A 24,832-nucleotide genomic window follows, 5' to 3' on the forward strand; every position below is an offset into this window, starting at 1 on the left:
TGATTTACCTTTTGTAAATCCATGTTGACTTTGTCCGATCCTGTCACTGCTTTCCAAGTGCTCTGCTATTACATCTTTTATAATAGACTCTAGCATTTTCCCCACTACCGATGTCAGGCTTACCGGTCTATAATTCCCCGCTTTTTCTCTACCACCTTTTTTGAATAGTGGGGTAACATTAGCTACCCTCCAATCCATGGGTACCGTTCCAGAGTCTATTGAGTTCTGGAAGATGACCAGCAATGCATCTACTATCTCTAGGGCCACTTCCTTAAGTACCCTGGGATGTAGACCATCAGGCCCTGGGGATTTATCGGCCTTCAGTCCCATCAATTTTCCTAACACCATTTCCCTACAAATACGGATTTCTTTCAGTTCCTCCCTTTCATCAGACCCTATGTTCCCCGGCATCTCTGGGAGGTTATTTGTGTCCTCCTTTGTGAAGACAGAACCAAAGTATGTATTTAGTTGGTCTGCCATTTCCTTGTTTCCCATTATAAATTCCCCTGATTCTGACTGTAAGGGACCTACGCTTGACTTCACTAATCTTTTTCTCTTCACATATCTATAAAAGCTTTTACAGTCAGTTTTTATGTTCCCTGATAGCTTACTCTCATATTCTATTTTCCCTTTCTTAATTAATCCCTTTGTCCTCCTTTGTTGACTCCTAAACTGCTCCCAATCCTCAGGATTATTGCTTTTTCTAGCCGATTTATATGTCCTCTCCTTGGATCTTTTGCTATCCCTGATTTCCCTTGTTAGCCATGTTGAGTCACCTTTTTTGTTTTATTTTTATGCCAAACTGGGATGAACAAATTCTGTAGCTCATCCATTCGGTCTTTGAATGTTTACCATTGCCTATCCACCGTCAACCCTTTGAGTGACATTCCCCAATCAATCCTACCCAACTCGCTCCTCAGACCATCGTAGTTTCCTTTATTTAAATTGAGGACCCTTGTCTCGGAGTCAACTACTTCATTCTCCATCTTAATGAAGAATTCGATCATATTATGATCGCTCCGACCCAAGGGGCCTCGTACAACAAGATTGCTAATTAATCCTTTCTCATTACATAATACCCAGTCTAAGATGGCCTGATCTCTGGTTGGTTCCTCGACATATTGGTCCAGGAAACCATCCCGTAAACACTCCAGGAATTCCTCCTCCACAGTATTGTTACTAATTTGGTTGGCCCAACCTATATGTAGATTAAAGTCACCCATGATGACTGCTGTGCCCTTATTGCATGCTTCTTTAATTTCCCTTTTAATGCCGTCCCCAACCTCCGCCTTACTGTTTGGAGGTCTATATACCACTCCCACTAATGTTTTTTTCCCCCCTTAGTATTTCTCAATTCTACCCATACAGATTCCACATCATCAGAGCTAATATCCTTCATTACAACTGTATTAATCCCTTCTTTAACCAGTAATGCTACCCCACCTCCCTTTCCTTTTTGCCTATCTTTCCTGAATATCGAATACCCCTGGATGTTGAGTTCCCAGTCTTGGTCATCCTTGAACCATGTTTCCGTAATCCCAACCAAATCATATTTGTTTACCTCTATTTGCGCAGCCAATTCATCCACCTTATTACAAATGCTCCTTGCATTATGACACAAAGCCTTCAGGCTTGTTTTTTTAATGCTCTTAGACCTATTCGAATTATTATTTACTGTGGCCACGTTTGATTTAAACCGTAAAGATCTGTCCGTTGGAAGGACAGCAAGTTCTAATAATGAAATATTATTTTTAGTTAGCATTTATCTCGGCATTTAAGTTGGAAAAATGCTGAGATCCAACATTCTGTCACCTGTATCATTTATGGTGTCAATGGTGCCACAAGAATGATTGCGGAAAGAATATAATGCCCACAGTTATCCTTATATACAGGATGGCCATTAAAGGATTACGAAGTAACCTACTAATGCAAATTTAAGTTTCATTTCTCATCTTAGCAACTGCCAAATATTTGGGCGAGGCCGTCCCTTGGCTGCTTTTAATTTTATTTGCCAGTTTACTCCCAGCCCCTACCCGAGCAGATAGGTTCCACAGGCACTGGCTGTTCTCTGGTACCTCAATCAAATGTCCATTCTTCATAGTGGTTCCCAAATGGCAAGTGTCAACATATTATTTGACCATGGAAGGCATCGTTGCCAAGCACAATGCTGTCCTGTCATGTCCTGATGTCTAGACAAACATTTTCTAGCATGAGTCATCAATTAGTAATTAAGAGCAGGAACCCTGACTGACTTTTATTCCCTCCTTCCTTTGCCCCGGGACCATGGGGTCAACACGATTCCGTCCCAACTGCCACCCACATTGAGATCAGCTACTTCAGCATTGGACTACTGCTCCATTGCAGCAACATACATTCTGGGAAGCATTGATGTCAAGGAGCAAGGGCTGGGTAAGGTTTCTCAAGCGCCACAATTGATAGCTTACACAGCCCTGGACCCTTGTGGCAAAATGCAGTACAGTAATAATCAATAGTGATCACCCCATTCTTCACTAGTTACTATTACAATTTTTGAGGGGGAAAAAAAGACACTTGAAGAAACAAGATTTTTTTTTTTTTTTTTAAAAACAGATCTCCATTTTGTGATACAAGGAAACACTTGTATAGGAGCAAAGATGGATTTTTCCAGTACATTTTGGATCTTAATCTCCAAATGGAGTGTGAAAAAACAAAACGCTTCTTAAAAAACAATGACTTCATTTTCCACTGTAGTCATGGCTACTCCAAGTTAATAAATACATGCAAGGAGCTGTTGCTTGATTACCATGTTAAACAATACCTACACAAAGTTTCTCCAATAGCTACTACTCTCTCATCCCTACAGTAACACTGAACATAACACTCCAATCCCTTGTGTTACCTTGATCTAAACAACCAACAGCAACAAGCTATGGAAGTTCTTATTCCAGTTATTTTTAATACAAAGAAATACGACGTATGAACAAACACCTTCTCCACCACGGTGTTGTCTCACTCTCAGTTTCGTTTTCAACATTGCATAGGCCTTAACATTATGCAATGCAAATATTAATCTAGGAACATTCATTGCAATTCCTATCTCCAAAATATTTTGATGCAAACATCTCCATTAAAATAGGACAAAGGAACTGCAGACAAACACATCATATCGACTTGTATTCACAGTATGATTGCAATGCCACAGAGAATAACACAGGGGCAGCTGGGAGTCGTTGCAAGGCTGTAACATCACTAGGATATAGTTTATTTAACCAGCCAAATGCCAAAGAGTTAGGTTACAGTTTTTAAATGGAGAAGAATGAAAGTTAAATTTGCTATGCATCATTTTTGTTACTATGCTTTACGATGATGTTATGCACACATGGTGCAATTACATTTTCTTTCCCCCAGCCCTATTTTCTTCTCCTAAGGATGCCGATTCTTCTTGGGAAACAGTTCCATTGGTGCCGGCAGCCGTCCAGTATCTCAACCATACAGCCAACCACAAGCCTTAACAAAAATGTGTTGGGAGGCTACTTAGCTAAGAAAGATCATCACTACCAAAACCAGATCCATTCTCATCGTCCATAAATGCAGGAACACTTGCTGGTTTCCCCATAGCCCAGGACTACTGTGGCCAAATGCAACAATTTTAATTACCTGGATAATTTTAGGTAACACCTAAACGTGAACTCTGTTCCTGTCTCCACAGATGCTGCCTGATCTGCTGAGCATTTCCACCATTTTCTGGTCTTATTTCAGATTTCCAGCATCTGCAGTATTTTGCTTTTGTAACACATATAATGCCATCCTGGATGGGAATAGCTAACTGAGCACAAACCAGACATCAAACTTGAAACCTTCCTGGTCTGCATGACTCGATCACAATAAGCAAGCAGAGAACCCTGCAATGAGGAGATTTTGTATACGCTTGTTTAGGAACTGAACGCCAAATCTCTACCTAAAATCTTAATAGATGACACTCCCCATAACGCACTTGGCAGATTTTAAATGATCTATCCTGTTCAGTTTTAATTCCGTTTCCAAGCTTTCCCATTAAGAGTTTTGCCATGAGTTTGAATCTCCCATTACCAGTGCAATATAAATCATTAAATGTGTGTAGCGTTGAGATATTTTGACATGATATGGTGAAAATTTTGTTATTTTGCTGGGAAAATTAATCCTCACAAGAAGTATCTATCATGTTTAATCTATTACACTAAACATGTATCTTAAAGAAAAACACTGTGTGCGATGAAGTGCATTTTACTGAAATGTAATACTTGAGTCCCCCCTCTAATATACAGTAAGTACTATAATACGTGTAGGAGAAGATCTTTGTAAAACAGAGTATATTCTTATCTCTAAGGCAATCAGCTGAGCTATTATAGCTCTGGTCTAACATCACGATCTTCTAAAACATCATGTGTTCCTGTCCTGTGATACAGAACTAACCACCATACATGGCAGTGGTGAAAAACAACTGATAATGACAGAAAATATGAATTACAACACTAAACTGAAACAGACAGAATAAAGTAAACTACTTATTCACTTCACACTTGTCTGTTGTGTTTTTTTTGGTTAGGTGGTGAATGTTGATGACAACTAGCTTGGAGGAGTTAGTGAGCACAACAGTGTGAGGGTGCAAGGGTGCTTTTACCACACAAGTGTAAAAGCAAGGTAATTTCTATACATATGAATCTGCAATTTGGATTTAACTGAGAAGTTGCTGCTTACAGATACTTTAACCAACTGTTCTAAACAATGGGGGGGGGGGAGATTTAACACACTAGGGTACCCTCTCTAACTTCCTTTATTCAAATTCAATTACAAGTTACTGTGGCTCACGTGATGAATATGTCTTCCCTAAAAGTAAGAATCTAGTGAGATTTTACATGTCTGAAAATATTATGAGCATTACCTTGGTATCTGCAGGTTGTTCTGTAAAAATAAAATATTAAACCTGATCTGTAATGTAAGGTGTTGAATTCACAGATGTTTCTCCCATGTATCAGGAACAGCCAATAGTCTCTTCTTGCACTTATCTTTGGAATGTTACCAGAACCACAAGTGCTGTTAGCCACTGAGCTGGGTGCTGAAATGAAATTATGAAGTGTATTTTTTTTTTTTTTATAAAGTGTACATCACCCTTTCCCCCACCCCACTTTGCTCTGCTTTCCAATCTGTAGGGGAGGGCAGCCATCCACCACCTCCAGCACAGAGGGCAGTGTGGTAGCCTGCTTGCAGGTCATGGTTAAAACGTCATTAGAACCCTAGTAAAGACGCCACATCTTTCCTCCTCTCCTATAGCTATTCTATTCAGCACCTCCCTTCAGCAGCACAGCCAAGACTGGGAACTCACCAGAATGACAAGGGGACAAGGCTGTGCCCCACCATTCCCATGTGCTGAAATCCTTAGTACGACTGCACTATCAAACTAAAGAGAAACTTTCTTTATACTGTACATTGCATATACAGTCCTCCCAGGCCGGCAGACAGTCAGTCCACTTACCCTCTTACTTTGAAACAGAATGACAAACAAACATGTTTATGATTCAACCTTCACCTGAGGTTTCAAGAAGGCAACAATAAAGGTCAGCTGCTTCCCCACAGAAGGGAGCGAAAAATTAAAGAAAAATGCATAAAGTCACAGCAGCCTACTTGCATACACCTCCAGGTTATTGGTTATAGGACACCACAGGATGACGCCGGCATGCATATGGTCTATTTGTGGTCTTGACTGCAAAATGGTGCACAACACAGTGAGTTATTGAAAATAAGGCAGAGGGAGGAAAACGAAACTTACAAAATAACTTATAATGTCAGACTCAGTGATGCAATTACATTATTTTCACTTCTGTCTGTATACATACATAAAAAACCTATAGTTACTTTGCCAGTGACAACAGTCGTTAAACACATGGATCAAATGTGCACAACAACATTCCCCACCCAACCCCAACAGGTAAACTGCCTTACCTCCGCCTGAAGCACTGGAAAATATACAATGGTGAAGCATTGCAGCTTTAAGATCAGCCCCCACCCATTTTGCAGCAACTACTGTAAAGCAACAGCAAAACTTTTAGCTATTCTCCATTTCCAACATTAATTCAGCATTAAAGCAAATTTACGAAGTGAATGTTGACGATCTTAACCTTTAAATCTTCCTTTGCGCCATGCATGTTGGCAAAGGATTGCTTTAAATGTCAGTCGAGTTTCAATAACAACGGATTGATCGGTAATATTATTTCCCCGTGCTCTGGGAAAATGTTAAGCAACTCATCATTCATGCCTCATAAAAGGGAATTTTTCAATCTCAACCACCCCCCCCCCAAAAAAACCCAAAAATTGGCTATGCTTGTGCGGTTTACTTTCAAATTACTCAAAAGATAAGACAGTAATGAAATGAAACATTATTAGGGGAGAATAAATAACATGACTGGGTGTGAGGGCGCTTCCTCCTTTTTTAAAGGACAGAAACAAAGTGGATATGAATACAAGATAGGAAATTCCATTTTGTCCTCACGCCGACTTTGTTGATGAAATAGAGACAAGAGGAATTTCGCCTCTGACTGTACACAAATACCTCTGTCATGTGTCAATATTACAACATTTTGTTGTTTGCTTAGACAGTCGATCGAAATTTTAGGTAAACTCGCTTAAAACACCGGGACACGGCGGATAACAGGCTTAGGAAATAGAAATGGGTCACCAATCTCCACCCCCTTTCTGACATCACCTGCAAAGGAGACAGTCGGTTTATCTGTGGAAAGCACCCGACAAACCCAGAGACCAATGTACAATGGCGAGCACACACCAAGACAATAACACAACACGATCGCCCTTTTCTTGGGGAGGGACATCTTCCCAGCCACTTGTCTGCTGTTAAATGGCCTTTCCTTACAATGAATCCTCAAAAACAACACCAACAAAAAAAAGTGTTACTTCCGGATGGGGTTTGCAGGCTCCACTTCCTGGACGACTTTGCCCCAGAGCGGACTGACATGATGAATGATTCACGGCTGGCGAGCTTGTGCCTGCCGCTGGGACGCGGATTGTATCCATTTCCCTCCCTTTGCTACACTGTCGCTAACATTCCGTTCACCTCCTTCTACACACACAAATAATAACTCAAGTTGTCACCGTCAGCCCGCTTATTGATTGTGCAGCAGGGCTTACCTGGTTGTCTTTCTGCTCCCTTCACGTCTAGCTCACGCGGCGTGATGCTGCTAGGCGATGGCGACAACAATGAAGCAAAACGGGTCCATTTAAAAACAAAATGTCACTTAAGGCTAAACAATCGCTTCGGTTGCAGTCTGCCTCGGCCGAAAGACGTTCGCTTCAAAGGCTCTGCTGCTGTATCTCATCATCAGCCGCCCAGTCGCCCTCCTTTATAAAGCTGCACCCTTCCCCAGTCCGTCACTTTCGGTTTTCATTCCCCGATTCGGGTTCTGACCCGAGCAGGCACCACAAGGGCTGGATGGTTAAAAAAAAGACATCACGTGATCCGATGAAGTCACACCGCGGTCATCTTGCTAAAGGCGAGTCTGCGCCCTGCAGAGCCGAGAGGGGGGGATCCCGGCTTGAACCGATCGCTCATCCATCTTGGTAAAGCTAAATGCTGAGTGGCCTAAAAAAAGCAGCTGCCAAGCAAAATAAACCAAGTACAGTATTGAGGAAAGGAATCAGAAATCGAAAGTGCAGTCAATCCGAAATTGAATATTAAAAAAAAATCTTTTAGTTGTGAATTCACAAAGGGCAATACAAGAAAAACCTAGATCCAACATTATTCCATGCTACCTATTCTAGTATGATGAAAACTTACTAGATCATCTCCCTTTGTATTGTTTGGCCTTCATTATTTTTAAATATTCATCTAAGCTAGTTAATTTTAGCTCTTGTGGCGGTACCACCGGTTGTCCCTTACATTGAGATACATAATTCCCTTTAACTTACCTTATTGTATGTATCTATTACTATACTCAGGCTTCTCTCCTATACTCTGTGTGATGACATCACGCCGTCCATCACGTGACTCCTCAACGGCAGGAAGAACCTGATGACATCAGAGCTTGGAACCTTCCAACAGTAGAGCTCGGAACCTGCTAGCAGTTGAGCTCGGGAACTTCTAGTCAGTCCTCGTGGCATCCCCGCTGGGGAAAGACCTACACCACGGTGCTCCTACAGTCAGCCATCTTACCTGCTACCTTACCTGTTGTATTTAACCTGTTCCATAAATAAACAACTTATTTATAGTTCGTCGAAGTCGAACTCGATTATTTAGTGGCGATGCACACGAATCGCTACACTCTGATCATTTTTTTAAAGTTCATGGAATAAAGATGATAGGGAAGACTTGCATTTATACAGTGCCTTTCACAACCTCAGTACGTTCAAAAGCACTTTACAGCAAATGAAGTACATTTGAAGTGTAACTATTGTGATGTAGGAAATGCAGCAGTCAATTTTTACATAGCAAGATCCCACAAACAGCAATGAGATAATGACCATATAATCTGTTTTTAGCGCTGTTGGTTGAGGGATAAATATTGGCCCAGGCACAGGGGAGAACTCCCCTTAGAAATAGTACCATGGGATCTTTGAAGTCCACCTGAGAGAAGACAGGGCCTCAGTTTAATGTCTCATCTGAAGGACGGCACCTCTGATAATGCAGCACTCCCCTCAGTATGGCACTGGAGTGTCAGCCTGGATTTTGTGCTCAATCTTTGTTGTCGCCTCCCAAATCTTTTCCAGAACGCCTTGATTGAATCCCTCCAATCAGGCTTCTGCCCCTGCCACAGTACTGAAACTGCTCTTACCAAGGTCACAAATGACATCCTAATTGACTGTGAAAAAGGTCATCTATCCCTTCTTGTTGGTCTGGACCTGCCTGCAGCCTTTGACACAGTTGACCACAAAATTCTGCTCGAACGCCTCTCCACTGTCGTCCAGCTGGATGGGACTGTACTTGCCTGGTTTAATTCCTATCTTTACAACCATAACCATAGAACCACCTGCAATAGTTTCTCTTCCATATCCCGCACTGTCACCTCTGGTGTTCCCCCAAGGATCTATCTTCGGCCCCATCCTATTTCTCATCTACATGCTGCCTCTTGGTGACATCATCCAGCAACACAACGTGAGTTTTCACACGTACGCTGATGATACCCAGCTCTACCTCTCATCCACCTCTCTCGCACCCTCCACCATTTCTAAACTATCAAACTGCTTGTCCGATATTCAGCACTGGATGAGTAGAAATTTCCACCAATTAAATATTAGGAAGACCGAAACCATTGTCTTTGGTTCATGCCACAAACTCTGTTCCCTTTCCACTGATTCGATCTCTCTCCCCGGCAACTGTCTAAGGCTAAGTCTGTTCGCAACCTTGGTATCATATTTGATTACGAATTGAGCTTTCTACCTCATATCCGTTCTATCACTAAGACTGCCCATTTCCACCTTTGTAATATCGCCCGTCTCCACCCTTACCTCAACTTATCTGCTGCTGAAAATCTCGTCCATGCCTTTATCACCTTTAGACTTGACTATTCCAATGCACTCCTGGCCGGCCTCCCTAGTTCTACCCTGTATAAGCGTGAGGTCATCCAAAACTCTGCCGCCCACGTGCTAACTCGCACATGTCCTGCTCACCGATCTCCCCTGTGCTTGCTGACCTACACTGGCTCCCAGTTAAGCGCCTCGATTTAAAAATTCTCATCCTTGTTTTCAAATCCCCCAATGGCCTCGCCCCTCCTTATCTCGGTAATCTCCTCCAGCCCTATAATCCCCCTAGACCTTTGCGCTCCACCTATTCTGGACTTTTGAACATCCCCAATTTTAAATGCTCCACTATTGGCGGTCGTGCCTTCAGCTGCCTAGGTCCTAAGCTCTGGAATTTCCTCCCTAAATCTCTCCGCCTTTCTACTTCTCTTTCCTCCTTGAAGGCTCTCCTTAAAATCTACCTCTTCGACCAAGCTTTTGGTCATCTGCTCCAATATCTCCTTATATGGCTCGGTGACAACATTAAAAAAAAAATACTCCTGCGAAGTGCCTTGGGATGTTTTACTACGTTAAAGGCACTATATAAATATACGTTGTTGTTGTAGTAGTACTGGAACTCGCAACCTTCTGACTCAGATGCGAGAGTACTACCACTGAGCCTGAAAATGCATTTAGGTAGGAGGTAGATTGCAGGTACTACGTGTATCAGATTTGAGGGGGTGCCATGCCATCTAATTAAGTAGTGTTGGGAGGATGGTGCTGGGTTTTGAGAACACTGGAAAGTGGATGGTGTGGTCTGGTCATGACAGGGAAGTAGAAGCTAGGAACTAGCTCCAGGTTCATGAGGAGCTTCTGCTTCTCTTCCTTCTCACCATACTATACCCCTCATTAATTGTCAGAAAATGTACCATGAAGCCCTGTACCATTTCCAATTCAATTTCAATTTTTTTTATTTGTCATATATGCAGCAAACGTGTGTGCTGCACAATGAAATGTTGATTTTTACGAGTCCTCCCAACATTGGAATAAATATGGCATATCATTGATAAAAATACTAGTAGAAATACAGTAATAATAAATAAAAACAACAATAATAAATAATAAATAATTCGTTCATGAGTCTTATGGCCTGGGGGTAGAAGCTGTTTCGAAACCTGCTGGTACAAGACCATATGCTTCGGTATCTCTTACCAGATGGGAGCAGGGCGAAGAGGTTGTGGCTGGGGTGGCTCGCGTCTTTGATGATTCTCAGGGCCTTCCCCCGGCACCTCTTGGGGTAGATATCCTGCACAGCAGGTAGTTTAATTCCTATAGTATGTTATGCAGCTTTCACCACCATCTGTAGAGCCTTGCGGTCTATGGCGGTGCAGTTGCCATACCAGGTAGTGATGCAGCCGGACAGGATACTCTCGATGGTGCACTGGTAGAAGTTGGTGAGAATCTGGGGGGCCATTCCGAATTTCTTCAGTCTCCTGAGGAAGGAGACTGAAGGAATTTGGAATGGCCCCCCAGATTCCTTCATTCCTTCTACTGTAAGTTTGATGTGATGTCTGCATCATTACAACCTGCCGTCCTATTTTCTTTTTCTAGATTTGGCTGACTAAGAAAAGCCAGGCCTTTGCCAGCACTTCATACCACACGTCACTCATTCTCTTCCTCCTAAGCAGCAGCTCAGATATATACATCCAAGGGCTTTAGAGGGTGATGTAGAGGGGGGTGCACTGGGTGAGGCACACAGCATGAGTGAGCAGGAGCCGCTGGTGGTGACAGAGAAGGAGGAGCAAGAACCTGCTGTTGGGAGTGTGGGAGCAGCTTGCATTCTACTGCAGCTGTCAAGCCCTGGTTTTATAAGAACGATGCTTACTGAACATCAAGCCTTGGTATGAGCATTGGGGTCATGCCAGTGTGCTGGAGGTTGCAACTCAGGTGAAGGAATATAGTAGCTGCATGTGAAGTACCATGCTGAATGTCTTTACAACACTACTAATGGCAGCTTCAGGGGCATTTGCAGTGATTTCCCGCCTCCATATGGGCAGTCATGGATGCTCAGACAACTGCCAAAAAACACCTAAACTGAGATTTTTTTTTTTCAGTGGTTCCGCTGCTGTAAGAGTGCCAATGCAAGAATCCACCCACCCAACAATTGCACTGCCATCCCCGGCACATTTCCCAGGGTCGGCCCAATTAAATTTTTTGGCAAGCACCTGGTGGAGTTTCAGTCTGCAGCAGGGAGCCTATCAAATGGATTATGGGAAAGCTATGCTGCTGCAGCAGCTTAAAGCAGCCATCGTCCTCTGGGTTACTGAGAAGCATCTAGCCTCGACTAGATCTGGCTTGAAGATGAGTTAGAGGAGTGAGAATTAATTCCCCCACATAGTCAGGGTGGTAATGGTGGGTATGTGGCAGTTGTACAGATGCTGCAGCCGGTCAAAAATCCATTTCAGGGCTCAACTGTTGTGAGGCAAGGGCCAGCTCAATCTCAGGAAGCTCCCATTAACACACAGCAGTGAGCCACCCAACACAATCCTGCACTGAGGGAGCACCTAGACGAAGCATCAGATTAGGATCAAGAGGACATACTTCACACCCTGTCACCAAAGAGAAACACTATGGTAGAAAATAGTATGGAAATAATGTTTGGAGGTTAAAAATATGGTTGCACTCCAGCTGTTGTTTGTGCAGAGAATGTGCTGAGCAGGGTTTGGAAGCTGGTTTCATCAGATTAAATGAATGGTAGATTTGTGAGTTATGTTGAAAAGGCAAGGCACTGTCATGTACTGAGAGTATGGGGAAGATGCAGTCAGAACTGTTAAAGCAGAAGGCACATTTTCAGGCAAGGTGGCCTCTTGTGTGACAGCCACACAATATTTTCTAGCTAGCAGCAGAGGGTTCTCTTCTGCTGGGTTCTTCCACTGCCTTGCTGCACCTGTGGCCCTTCAATCTCTGTGGCCTCAATAACAATGCCTCTTTTCAAGGCAAATTTATGCAGCATGCAACGGACAACAACGAAACCGAGAAACTTTCTGCATGATATATTGAAGTCATCTACATCATCAAGTGCTATGTTTGATGGTAGTTACCTGCATTCAGCTGGTGTTCTGAGAGGTGTCATAAGCCATGGATGCAGAGGATATCCTTGATGCCCAAGGACCCTCAGTGAACCTTGCTTTTTAGGATCAAATTGGTAGCATTGTGGATTACCTTAAAATAAAGACACAGGAGAAGTTTCAAGGGGGTTCTCCTGCCTGTCTGCTGTAATTTTGGTGGAAGAGCCATGGAAACCCCAGAAAAATGGCCTAAGCACTGTTAACACCATTTCTCTGGGGTTTCTTTAGCCTTTCTGCCAAAGTTGCAGGGATGAGTGGGTAAACCACCCCCACTGTTACAGCTACAGGGAAAGTGCATTTTCTGGCGCTGATGGTCACAGACAAGCTGCACATCATGCGTCAATCCTGCATCCCCTATCTCAGCTATAACAGCCCCTACAAAACCTGTTTCTCTCTTCATGTGCCAGGCATCATACCAACCTATACCCAGCAAGAGATCTCACCCGTACGTGACCTGAGCTGCCTGGCAAGGAAAGACCACAAGCCTGACAAATAGTAAGCCTGCCCAGTGCAAAAGAATTATATGACTGTAAAGGGCCTGCAGTCTATTTAACTATATGTTTAGCGCAATGCATAAAGCAATAAATATTTTTAAAATAAAATAATTATTACTTGAGAAAGCATGTAAACTCTTGTATAACAAAATAAAGTTATTTGGTAATATCTGCAGCAGTACGTTACTATATCTGACACGTCATGCATGTGACTAACAATCAGGTCTCCTTATTTCACATTGGAGACCAGCAGATATAAGGGGACCAGTACCCAATAACAATTATAAATAGGGAGGAATGGTGCACTGAGGCTACTATCCTAAGAGAGGAACAAAAAAATGGTAAAGTAAAGCTGCTTATATATCAGTTCTGCTTTAATTCAGATTCTATAAGATTTCTGTTATAGTACTGAATTACAAACCCAGAGTAAGTAAAAGAGTTAATAAAAACAGAAAATGCTGGAAACACTCAGCAGGTCAGGCAGCATCTGTGGAGAGAGAAACAGAGTTAACGTTTCAGGTCGATGACCTTTCATCAGAAAGAAGTAAAAGAGTTCATATCCCACCAGGACAAGTTGTAAAATTGTATTTAATAAATCTCATAAATTTGTAGATTGGCACCAGAAAAATTGATCCTGAACTCTCCTGTTCTGTCATAAAATTTCAATTTGCCACCCTTTCCCATCTTGGCCTATACATGACTTCAGTCCCACACCATGTGCTCCTAATGCCCTCTGAAGTGGTCTAGCAAGTCACTCAGTTATAAAATAACTGTTTCCTCAAGAAGGAAGTCCACTACCTTCCCAAGGCAACTAGGGATGGACAATAAATGCAATCTTACCTAAAAACTGAGAACAATTTTTTTTTTTTAATGAACTGGCTCCCAGCATTTACACTGGTAAATCTGACCACATATCTTGGTAGCAGACTTGTGGGCCTTTGGAGTAATGCTCAGCTAATGGAGATCACTTTTGTAGAATATGGATTACAATTGTGGCAATATAACAACAGCTGTACCTAAACCTACCAGTGAATTTATTGAAAATTCCCACTGGAGCCTTCACAGATTGATGAACAATGTGAGTTTAGGCTTTACTGAAAAAAGATGTCTAACATTTGTGCATCAGTGTCTGATATTGCTCCACACTTTAAGCGTTTCTGTCTCACAAAACAAAGTAAGAAGTTTCACAAATTTTTTGACACACTGGTCATTCTCAGGATTTTAAATCTACTTACCTTCCTGGTTCTTCCTTTCAGATTTTAAAGCCTCAACTTGATATAAGCCTAGCTAAAAATTAGGAAAAGCTATTTCCACTAATCAGTAACATTTAGGAGAAAGAAAGGGAAAGATTAGGAGACTTTGTATTTATATAGGGGGGGTGCCCTTCCAGAAACAACAGTTGAAGCAGAATTCATAATAGCTTTTAAAACAGAAGCAGATACATATTTGAAAGGTGGGGGAAAGGGCAAGGAATGGAACTAAGTGGAAAGCTCTTTCTAAGGGAACCACAGGCAGGATGGGCCAAACCGCCTCCTTCTGTGATACTTGATTTATAGCTTCTTGACTTCAACTCTCTCCTACTTCCTGGTGCCTTGCACCTCCAGTTTTTCTCTCCATATATATAAATAAATAAAATACAGTATTGAGAGGAAGCATAAACAAGTCCAACATACCACGTGATCTGAGGTGCTTGACGTAGTGCGTGTTGACGCAATCGGTCTACGTGCGTCCGTTGCAGAGTAGCCAATGGAGTGCGGACCGAGTGGCGGCACCGTCCAATGGGAGCGCGGTATTTGTTAAATGGTTTAAAGTGCGGTGGATTTGAATTTAAACGGTAATCAGAGCGGCGGCCGGATTGAGCGTGAGTCGGTCGGTAAGTGAAGTATGAGGTAGGGCCTTGGGCTCGGCTGGATGTGGGCCCAGGTTTGGTGCACTGCCCGCCTGCAAATGGGTGCGGGTTGCTTTCCCTCCCTCCGGCTCTCGGTTTGAAGTGGCGTTAGCTTCCTCGCCTATCCTGCTGGGGCAGGAGGGCCTGCTCGGCTCTCTCGCCCGGTCTCTTGGCTGTTCGCTGCCCAAGTGCGGAGGCTATTGTGCGCGCTCAAGGTCACCAGGGCTTCAGCTTCTGTTTCGTGGTTTGACTCGGGGCTTCATTATATGCTGTAGTAATGTGCAGTAACAATAAGGGTGCTTCTCCTTCACTGGGTTATTCAAAATATCCCCCATAGCCCGGGCTTTACCAGATCACTGAACATTATTGGCCACATTTCTTGTGGTTCAGTGGATATAGTATAAGATCATAAGAACATAAGAAATAGGAGTAGGCCCCTCGAGCCTGCTCTGCCATTTAATGAGATCATGGCTGATCTACCTTAACTACTTTTCTACACTATCCCCATCGCTCTTGATTCCCTTAATATTCAAAAAGCTATCTATCTCTGTCTTGAATATACTCAACAACTGAGCCTCCACAGCCCTCTGGGGTAGAGAATTCCAAAGATTCACTGACCTCTGAGTGAAGAAATGTCTCATCTTAGTCCTAAATGGCTGACTCCTTGTTCTGAGGCTGTGACCCCTGGTTTGACACTACCCAGCCAGGGGAAACATCCTCCCAGCATCTACCCTGTCGAGCCCTGTAAGAACGTTGTATGTTTCAATAAGTTCACCTCTCATTTTTCTAAATTTGATAATATAGGTCTACTCTATTCAATAGATGATCTGTGAAGATTGCAGACTTTGTTTCAATTTGAAATTTATAAAAACATGTAGTTAAACCTTTTTTTCCAAACTAACCTTTCAAATTGATGATGGGAATGAGTCACTAATCAGTCAACATCATATTGCCTGTTTTAAAAAGTACTGTCTTTGAGAAATAACAGGAACATATATGATGTCCTTTAGTGCCATACATTTGATGAGTGACTAGACAATTTTGTGTCTGTTTTATTTGAGCTGGAGCTCATGTTCCAGATACAATGCAAGATTCAGTCGTGTACTTCCATAGCTTGTAGCTTCTTAAGGCTGCATGTGCCATTGGGATGTAATCTTTGTACAAATTGATGGTGACTGTTCCCTGGAGCGTTGATATTCTACAGTTTTTATAAATTATAACCCACTGCAGTTATTTCTTAGTAGAATGAAACTTGGCCTATTCCCACCATGATTTGACACCCCTTGATCTACCATTAGTTGGGCAATGTGATGCTGACCCCATTTCCTAGAAGCAAACTAGTCGCTACCATTGCCTAGTTGGTTGGATGCATGTTCAAAGTAATGCTCTCTCTGGACCCTGAAGATGCCCTCACAGGTTGACGATTTTTGCCATTCATTTGCACTAGTCGTGTGAACTTATGACCATGGTTGGCCAACATGTTTGTAATTGCAAACCATTGAGAGCAAGAGCAACTTGGCTAATCTCACTCCTCGCGATGGCACTTTGTAGCCTTGTACAGCAGTACATTGTAATCAAGCTTCACAGAAGCAGTTAGGAACTGTTAAAGACATGAGGTGGCATTTTATTGTCCCTCTGCTTTTGCTTACCTTTCTTGAAGATCCTACTTGGTGGATGAGTGGCTAGTCGACTCTAACTTCACTTTGCTCACCTTCTTGCCAGAGATTCAAGAAAATCATAGGCTGTGTCATTGAGTTTTGTTGGCAGGCAGTTATACAGACCCAAGCATAGCTTTATGGTCAGTTGTGACCTTGTAGAGTACCTTGGTATAGAAACATAGAAGATAGGCGCAGGAGTAGGGCATTCGGCCCCTCGAGCCTGCTCCGCCATTTAATGAGATCATGGCTGATCATCCAAATTCAGTACCCTGTCCCTGCTTTCTCCCCATATCCCTTGAAAGTCTAAATACACCACATCTACTGGTTCTCCCTTATCTATTCTACCAGTTACATCCTCAAAAAATTTCAGATTAGTCAAGCACGCTTTACCTTTTGTAAATCCATGTTGACTTTGTCCGATCCTGTCACTGTTTTCCAAGTGCTCTGCAATTACATCATTTATAATGGACTCTAGCATTTTCTCCACTACCGATGTCAGGCTTACCGCTCTAATTCCCTGTTTTTTCTCTCTACCACCTTTTTTGAATAGTGGGGTTACATTAGCTACCCTCCAATCCATGGGAACTGTTCCAGAGTCTCTAGAATTTTGGAAGATGACCAGCAACACATCTACTATTTCTAGGGCCACTTCCTTAAGTGCCCTAAGATGTAGATGATCAGGCCCTGGGGATTTATCGGCCTTCAATCCGTCAATTTCCCTAACACCATTTCCCTACAAATACTGATTTGATTTCAGTTCCTCCCTCTCATTAGACCCTATGTTCCCCGACATCTCTGGGAGGTTATTTGCGTCCCCCTTTGTGAAGACAGAACCAAAGTATGTATTTAATTGGTCTGCCATTTCTTTGTTCCCCATTATAAATTCCCCTGATTCTGACTGCAAGGGACCTATGCTTGACTTCACCAATCTTTTTCTCTTCACATATGTATAGAAGCTTTTACAGTCAGTGTTTATGTTCCCTGAAAGCTTACACTCATATTCTATTTTCCCCCTCTTAATTAATCCCTTTGTCCTCCTTTGCTGAATCCTAAACTGCTCCCAATCCTCAAGTTTGCTGCTTTTTCTGGCCAATTTATATGTCCTCTCCTTGGATCTTATGCTATCCCTAATTTCCCTTGTTAGCCACGGTTGAGTCACCACCTTTGTTTTATTTTTATGCCAAGCTGGGATGAACAAATTCTGTAGTTCATCCATGCGATCTTTAAATGTTTGCCATTGCCTATCCACCATCGACCCTCTAAGTAACGTTCCCCAATCCATCCTAGCCAACTCGCATCTCATACCATCGTAGTTTCCTTTATTTAAATTCAGGACCCTAGTCTGAGTCAAATACTTCGAATTCTTCATCAAGATGGAGAGTGATCATATTCTGATCGCTCCGCCCCAAGGGGCCTCGTGCAAGATTGCTAATTAATCCTTTCTCATTACATAATACCCAGTCTAAGATGGCCTGATCTCTAGTTGGTTCCTCGACATATTGGTCCAGGAAACCATCCCGTATACACGCTAGGAATTCCTCCTCCACAGTATTGTTACTAATTTGGTTCGCCCAATCTATATGTAGATTAAAGTCACCCATGATAACTGCTGTGCCCTTATTGCACGTGTCTCTAATTTCCCATTTAATGCCATCCCCAACCTCAGTATTACTGTTTGGGGGTCTGTATACAACTCCCACTAACGATTTCTGCCCCTTGGTATTTCTCAGCTCTACCCATACAGATTCCACATCATCAGAGCTAATATCCTTCTTTACTATTGTTAATCTCTTTAACTAGCAATGCTACCCCACCTCCTTTTTGCCTGTCTTTCCTGAATATTGAATACCCCTGGATGTTGAATTCCCAGCCTTGGTCACCCTGGAGCCATGTCTCCGTAATCCCAATTAATCATATCTATTTGCGCAGCTAATTCATCTACCTTATTACGAATGCTACTTGCATTAAGACACACAGCCTTCAGGCTTTTTTTTAACACTCTTAGACCTTTTAGAATTATTAATATTTACTGTGGCCATGTTTGATTTGAGCCCTTGATTTCTCTGCATGCCACTTTTGCTTTTCTCCTTCCTGTCTTTTGCTTCTATCCTTGCTTCCCTTTCCTCTGTCTCCCTGCACAGGTTCCCAACCCCCTGCCATTTTAGTTTAAACCCTCCCCAACAGCACTAGCAAACACTCCCCCATGGACATGGGTCCCGGTCCTGCCCAGGTGCAAACCATCCAGTTTGTACTGGTCCCACCTCCCCCAGAACCGGTTCCAATGTCCCAGGAATTTGAATCCCTCCCCCTTGCACCATTCCTCTAGCCACGTATTCATCTGAAATATCCTTCTATTTCTACTCTGACTAGCATGTGGCACTGGTAGCAATCCTGAGATTACTACCTTTTTGAGGTCCTATTTTTTAAATTTACCTCCTAACTCCCTATATTCAGCTTTTAGGACCTCACCCCAGTTTTTACCTATATGCACCACTGCAACTGGCTGTTTACCCTCCCCCTCCAGAATGCCCTGCAGCCGCTCCAAGACATCCTTGACCCATCCTTGACCCTTGCACCAGAGGCAACATACCATCCTGGAATCTCGGTTGCGGACGCAGAAACGCCTATCTATTCCCCTTACAATAGAATCCCCTATCGCTATAGCTCTCCTGCTCTTTTTCCTCCCGTCCTGTGCAGCAGAACCACCCATGGTGCCAGGAAGTTGGCTGCTGCTGCCTTCCCCCCTGATATACCACTTTGGATATTGTTGAGGGAGATGGCTTATCTGTTTGAGGGGGGTGGCCACAGGGGACCCCTACACTACCTGCCTGCGCCTACTACTCTGCCTGGTGGTCACCCATTCCCTTCCTGCCTGTGCAGCCTTTACCTGCAGTGTGACCAACTCCCTAAATGTGCTATCCACGATGTCCTCAGCATTGCGAATGCTGCAGTATGTATCCATTTGCAGCTCCAGCACCGCAATGCGGTCTGTCAGTAGCTGTATGCACTTCCCGCATACATGGTCGCCAGGGACACAGGAAATGTCCCTGATTTCCCACATAGCGCAGGAGGAGCATGCCATGGGGCCGAGCTGTCCTGCCATGACTTGCCCTTTAATGAATTTTAATCAAATCAATACCACTAATTACACTACAATTAAATGAGACTCTAGGACCCTTGGTTACTAGCACGCCCCAATACACAACAGGGACCTTAGAAAGTATAACCACAAAAATTAAGACCGTCTAAACTTTCTAAACTACTAATCTTAACTGTCAAACTATAGAGTGGTATAAATACTCACCTGGCTGTACTCAACCAATCAGTTGCTTCGTCTTGCCCGTGTCACTTTTTGAATTGTGACGTGGCTCCGGAATGCTGCCGCCGGTCTGAGATTGGTAAGCCTTGTACCGCCGCTCCCGACACTTGCCTCAATCAGCTCCCTCCCCTTCTGACGTCACTCTTTGAAAATTCTGCCAGTGCTGAGTTGGTATCACCGTCGCCGCCTCTCCATTCCTCCCAGTCCGCACTGCTGCTGCTGGGCCTACCTGCGCCTCGGGCTCTCTTTATATCGCCCTCGCTGCTCCTCCCAGGTCTGCACTGCTGCTGCTGTCTATGATTACTTGGAAGTTTAGTCAGTTATAAACTGGAGCGAGAAATAATTCAAACATGGTATCTTTACGTTTGTGTGGAAATTGAAATTGCTTGGGCTTCACACACTTGGCATTGTCTAAAGTTTTTTTTTTGAAGATGCCAGCCTGGAATGGTCCAAAGTGTGCTGTGGTCTTGCAGCAAATCACAGAATAGGCCACCTGCAGAAGGACTTGTCGGCGCAATGTACAGTGTCTATTTGTATCATATGCCAGCAATGCATACCTCTTTACTTTTGCTAAGTGGCACTTCCCAGTGGCAGATTCATTTTTTGGATATTCCTTGCTTCCTCCCTAGCTTTCCCCAAGCCCTTCAAAAAACTATCTAAATGCAGAGGATATCACTGAAGCATTTTGAATAATTTGCATTGTTAATTTTTTTTCCATTTGCTGTCATGAACTTGGTCTCCTTTTCTTTTGGGGGGAGGGAAAATATGGAGGGCAACATGTTGATTTTTTTAATATGTACAGAAAGAAGACCTTCTAATTCTGTGCAATCTATGCACTTGTGTGGACTGGAAAATGTTACTGTACTTAGCTTGTTTTATGTGGTGTTCAGCAGAAAATGTTTGCAGCTAAAAGCAAGAACTGGATAACTCCTTTTGGGCAACTGGCAAAAGGCCATGAAGGTGGTAGGGGGGGTAGATGGGAGCTGGCAATTGACCTGGTAACTCTACCAGCCCTGCTCCCAACACCCTCTCTCCTTTTCCACCGGTATAGTGGAGTCTTTTCATCATACTCCTCAGCCTCCTGAATTCTCTTCCTTAACCTCTCGTTTATCTCCCCACTTTTCAGAAGCCTCTTTAAAATATTCTCTCTTGACTGCACCTTTTGGGAAGTGTATTGAAACATTTTGCTATGTTGAAGTTGCTATATAAAAACATAAGAAATAGGAGCAGGAGTAGGCCATTTGACCTCTTGAGCCTGCTCCACTATTCAATAAGATAATGCAGATCTTCTACCTCAACTCCACTTTCCCACATTATCCCTATATCCCATGATTCCCTTAATATCCAAAAATCTATTGCTCTCTGTCTTGAATATATTCAACGACTGAGCCTCCACAGCCCTCTGGGGTAGAGAATTCCAAAGATTCACCACCCTCTGAGTGAAGAAATTTCTCCTCATCTCAGTCCTAAATGGCCGACCCTTAGTCTGAGACTGTGACCCCTGGTTCTAGACTCCCCAGCCAGGGGAAACATCCTCCCTGTGTCTACCCTGTCAAGTCCTTTAAGAATTTGTATGTTTCAATGAGATCACCTGTCATTCTTCTAAACTCTAGAGAATATAGACCTAGTCCACTGAATCTTGCCTCATAAGACATTTCTCCACCCCACCCCCAAAATCCCAGGAATCAGTCTGGTGAACCTTTGTTGCACTCCCTCTATGGCAAGTATATCCTTCCTTGGGTAAGGAAACCAAAACTGTACACAATAGGTAGACGACCCTTTATCCGAAAACCTTGGGACCAGCTGTGTTTCGGTTTTTGGAATTTTTCGGATTTCAGAAGGTTTCCATCTCCATATCTGACAACAAACACTGTGTTGCTTAGCAACAGCTTGTAAGCACTCGGGCCCTGCCTTGGAAGCATCTCTGAAGCTGTTGCTAAGCTAGAGACTTTCCACAGCCTGACTGTTTTTTAAAAAAAAAAAAAAAAAAAGAAATGCTAGGGTAAGTTTAAAAAAAAAAAAAAAAAGTGCTAGGGGAAGAAAAAAAAACCCAACAAAACGGCTGCTGATTTCTGCCGTTAGATCAAGGTTTCCGGCTCCCCCTGCTCCGTATCTGAATTCCTTGACTTAGCGGGGGTCTGGGGCTCGACTGCCACCGCCAGTTGTGGGAAAGCCGGATATCGGCTGACTCCTACACTAAGCTGGTCCGCAAATCTGGTCCGGCAGGGAGGGGGGGGGGGGGGAGAAAAGACTATTGGACGGGCCGCTGTATTGTTGCGTTCACTCTCCCGGTACCTCCTTCACACTGCCCGGCTCGGCCTGCAATCTCCTACCCAGGAGGGAACTCTGACCCTCTGCCCTGCTCACAGGGAAAGGCAGAGCTCCCGGACCACTCCTGTCATGTTTGGTGCCACTCGGGTCATGTCGTGTGCATGACTTACACTCCACGAAAAAACTTTCGGTTTTTAGAGGTTTTCGGTTTTCGGAAGTGCGGATAGAGGATAGTCTACCTGTACTCCAGGTGTGGTCTCACCAGGGCCCTATATAATTGCAGTAAGATGTCTTTACTCTTGTACTCGCATCCTCTTGTGGCCAGCATACTAATTGCTTTGCTAATTGCTTGCTGTACCTGCATGTTAACATTCAGTAATTTGTGTACAAGGACACCCAGGTCCCTCTGAACACCCAACATTTCCCAATCTCCATTTATTAAAAAAAAAAAAAAATACTCTGCTATTCTATTTTTCCTACCAAAGTGGATAACTGCACATTTCTCCATATTATATTCCATTTGCCATGTTCTTGCCCACTCACTTAGCTTATGTGTATCCCCTTGAAGCCTCTTTGCATCCTCCTCCTCAACTTGCATTCCCACCCAGCTTTGTATCATCAGCAAAATTGGATATATTACATTTGGTCCCCCCATCCAAATCATTGATATAGATTGTGAATAGCTGAGGCCCAAGCACTGATCTTTGCGGTACCCCACCAGTTACAGCATGCCAACCCAAAAATTGCTAATTATTCCTACACTTTTTTTCTGTCTGTTCACCAAACTTCAATCCATGCTAGTATATTACCCCCAATCCCATGAGCCCTAATTTTGTATAATAACCTCTTGTGTGGCACCTTATTGAATGTCTTCTGAAAATCCAAATACACCACATCCACTGGTTTCTCCCTTATCTATTCTGCTAGTTACAACCTCAAAAAAAAAACTCCCAACAGATTTGTCAAATGTGATTTCCCTTTCATAAACCCATGTTGATTCTGCCCAATCCTATTATTATTTTCTAAGTGCCCTGTTACCACATCCTTAATAATAGATTCTAGCATTTTTCCCTACGACTGATATCAGGCTAACTGGTCTGTAGTTCCCTGTTTTCTCTCCTTTCTTAAATAGTCAGGTTACATTTGCTACCTTCCAATCTGCGGGAGCAGTTCTAGAATCTGTGGAATTTTGGAAGATGACAATCAATGCATCCACTATCTCTATAGCCACCTCTTTCAAAACCCTAGGATGTAGGCCATCAGGTCCAGTGGATTTATTAGCTTTCTGTCCCAAAAATTTCTCCAGTATTTCTTTCAGTTCCTCGTTCTCGCTAGTCCCTTGGTTCTCCACTATTTCCGGGAAGTTTTTTGTGTCTTCTGTAAAGACAGACACAAAAGTATTTGTTTAATTTCTCTGCCATTTCCTTATTCCCCATTATAATTTATCCAGTCTCAGCCTGTAAGGGACCCACATTTACTTTTGCTAATCTTTTCCTTTTTACATACCTATAGAAGCTTTTACAGTCTGTTTTTATGCCTCTTGCTGGTTTACACTCATTCTATTTTCCCATTCTTTATCAATTTCTTGATCCTCCTTTGCTGAATTCTAAAATCCTCCCAATCTTCAGGCTTGCTACTTTTTGGCAACGTACACCTATTCCTTTGATCTAATACTATCTTCAACTTTGCTTGTTAGCCATGGTTGGACCACTTTTCCTGTGGGGGGTGTTTGTGCCTTAAAAGAATGTATATTTGTTATAAATTATGTGTTAATTCTTTAAATGCCAGCCATTGCTTCTCTACCATCATACCTTTTTAATGCATTTTCCCAATCTACCTTGGCCAACTCGCCCCTCATACCTATGTAGTTTGCTTTGTTTAGATTAAAGACCCTAGTTTTGGATTTAACTAAATCACTTTCAAACTCAATATAAAATTCTATCATATTATGGTCCCTCTTCATAGAATCATAGAAAGTTACAGCACGGAAGGAGGCCATTTCGGCTCATTGTGTCCGTGCCGGCCAACAAAGCTATCCAGCCTAATCCCACTTCCCAGCTCTTGGTCCGTAGCCCTGCAGATTAGAGCATCCCAAGTGCACATCCAAGTACTTTTTTTTAATGTGGTTAGGGTTCCTGCCTCTACCACTCTTTCAGGCAGTGAGTTCCAGACCACCACAACCCTCTGGGTGAAGAAATTTCCCCTCAAATCCCCTCTAAACCTTCCACCAATTACATTAAATCTGTGCCCCCTGGTTTTTGACCCCTCTGCTAAGGGAAATAGGTCCTTTCTATCCACTTTATCGATGCCCCTCATAATTTTATACACTTCAATAAAGTCTTCCCTCAGCCTCCTCTGTTCCAAGGAAAACAAACCCAGCCTATCCAGTCTTTCCTCAGAGCTAAGATTCTCTACTCCCGGCAACATCCTTGTAAATCTCCTCTGTACCCTCTCTAGTGCAATCACAACTTTCCTGTAATGTGGTGACCAGAACTGCACGCAGTACTCTAGCTGAGGCCTAACTAGTGTTTTATGCAGTTGAAGCATAACCCCCCTGCTCTTGTATTCTATGCCACAGCTAATAAAGGCAAGCATTCCGTATGCCTTCTTAA

The 24,832-nt window shown here is 43.1% G+C and overlaps 2 protein-coding genes across 2 annotated transcripts in view; one reads left to right on the plus strand and one right to left on the minus strand.

The window, feature by feature from the left end:
- znfx1 (zinc finger, NFX1-type containing 1) overlaps positions 1–7,466 on the minus strand; it is a 69,473-nt gene extending 62,007 nt beyond the window's left edge. Inside the window, exon 1 of the mRNA XM_086005280.1 lies at positions 7,159–7,466. The gene's annotated coding sequence lies outside the window, so the exon portion shown is untranslated. The remainder of the gene's footprint in view (positions 1–7,158) is intronic.
- Positions 7,467–14,871: 7,405 nt separating this feature from the next.
- Positions 14,872–24,832, plus strand: part of LOC147108598 (aurora kinase C-like) — a 42,553-nt gene continuing 32,592 nt past the window's right edge. Inside the window, exon 1 of the mRNA XM_086005281.1 lies at positions 14,872–14,957. The gene's annotated coding sequence lies outside the window, so the exon portion shown is untranslated. The remainder of the gene's footprint in view (positions 14,958–24,832) is intronic.

This window comes from Somniosus microcephalus, chromosome 13 (genome assembly GCF_052327205.1).
Source record: "Somniosus microcephalus isolate GS21.2 chromosome 13, FLI_Smic_1.0, whole genome shotgun sequence".
Classification (NCBI taxonomy): Eukaryota; Metazoa; Chordata; class Chondrichthyes; order Squaliformes; family Somniosidae; genus Somniosus; species Somniosus microcephalus.